This window comes from Empidonax traillii, unplaced genomic scaffold, assembly GCF_003031625.1.
Source record: "Empidonax traillii isolate 1590-97213 ecotype Southwest subspecies unplaced genomic scaffold, ASM303162v1 scaffold281:size1424471, whole genome shotgun sequence".
NCBI lineage: Eukaryota > Metazoa > Chordata > Aves > Passeriformes > Tyrannidae > Empidonax > Empidonax traillii.
In genome coordinates, this window is record NW_020955474.1 from 256,714 (window position 1) to 258,891 (window position 2,178).

Sequence of the window (2,178 nt, forward strand, 5' to 3'; positions counted from 1 at the left end):
TGAAGTGAAATGCATTCTTTAATTACTCCTTCTAATTAAGATTTTGTAGACAACTACATGTGCATGGACTATGCTGAGTTAGGAATGCTGCATTTTGTTTCTAGCCATTTGAACCTCCCATTTACCTTATGCCAAAGATGAGCCTTTCCAGGTAATCTAAAATGTAGACTTCTTAACTGATGTGAATGGCAGCTTTACTATTTTAAATTACAGGTTGTAAAAAGAGAGTTACATTGTCAATCAGTCAGCAAATGGTGCTGCACTGGCCTTTCTAGAAAAACAAGCAATGGGTAATAAATTACTTTATGGTAGGACTGAATTAAAAACAAAAATCCTTATCAGTGCAATATGTTTTCTAGTCCACTAAAATTCTTCTCTTTTAATCTGTTCCAGCTATGTTACATTACCCATTTTTTTTAATTTAAACAAGTCTTTTTAAACATATATGTGGATGGATGGATACAACTGTGAACATTAATATACAAACGTAGACATGGAAACATTTTCTGCAGGTAAGCAGAGATAGAATTAGAGTAAATTGATACTCTAATGAATTTTTTTTTTAGCAGTACTATTAAGATGTGGCACATTCCCATTTTCTTCTCTATTCCAAAATCTTAACTTTCATTAAAAAAAAAACCTACAGTGAGTCTCTTGTTCCTATAGTTACCCAGAAAAAACAGAGCTGTGACAGCAATCAAGTGTAACCAGTAGACTTGTAGTCACCTTCAAGCAGCGCAACAACAGACTGCAAAGGCAGACAAGTCTCAAAGAGATATATTGGCACTGCTTCACTCAGAAAGGCTTCAGTGGGGACAAGAGATGATAAATGTTAGCAGAGGAACCCATTCTCTGGCTGACCAAAAGCATGGAAAGAAAGCATGGGAGAACATCACAGTAAACCTCTTCACCATTTACTGAATTACCTTTTACTTTGGTGCTGCAAGCAGCAAAAGCCTTTTGGATCCTATTGGATTACATTTGAAAAAAAGCAGAAAAATTTTACTGGGAGTTAAATCTCCTAGGAAGATTTCTGAGATTCTCAACACTAAAAATATGCTATTGTTTCCACCTTCCCTTTCCATTCATTTCCTGCTTTTGAGCTGCATAAAATGCATGGAACAATGAACCAGTTTGTGGATGGGCTTACAGAGCCCAGTAGCCAATACACAAGCATATAATTCCCAAATAAGTCAAGAAATCTTTATGCTTACAGAATACAGACAGTTTGTGTTTTTTACTCAGACTTCTCCTTGACTCCTCAACGGCAGCACTTGAGTACAATGTCCCTGTTTAGGTTTACCACACACCTGCATCATCCTTTTTCTCTAGTAGAAAATAGTTTGGGAGACAACTGAGACTACGGGTTTGGATTTCTCCTATATGTTCAGCAAACTCAGCAGAGCAAAATAAAGAGCCAGGTATCTTCCTGTGCATATTAATATATCACGTGTGTTCAGGAAATCTGACACATTCAGGAAACACTGGTCTTACCAGGTGTGAGCAATAGAGTGTGCAGAGCCCTCACAGTATCATATCAGACCTATTCCATAAATACAAAGGCTCAATCTGCACCTAAGAGAAAAGTCATATGAAACTGCAAAGTTTTACATTTTCTATACATTCAGAAACCTTCTGGAAAAACAAGGACAACATAACAATCCTACTTCTACATAGGTACTCTGAAAAAGGGGAATCTGTATGAGCCTTGCCGTGCAGCAGAAAATTCCACTTTTTAAGAGATGAGTATGAGAGGTAAGGCTCTGCCTATACATCCAAAGAGTATACAGCACAAATCCAATCCTCCTTCATCCACACTTCAACCCAGGAGCTGTGGATTATAACCTTTCACCCCGTATTGCACACAATCAGTGTTCAGCTCCCAGGTGCAGAGATAGTTTTATGCTGGAGTTTTCAAAGCACCAGGTTCCAGTGAATAGGCACAGTCTTCTCTTTTTTGGCTCCCCACTATGTAATGCCTGCAGAACATGTCAGACAAATGCTAGAAAGGTCAGGGGGTAATGGCTAACAGGAAAGCTGTTTCTCATGGCTCCATCCACAGGATAGGGTGGGTGCATTTCCCAGTATGCCCCACAGTCCAAGTCTCTAGGTGCACATCTGGTTACATTCTCATCGTATGTCAGGGCAAAACATTAGTGAGCAACCTCACTTTCCTAC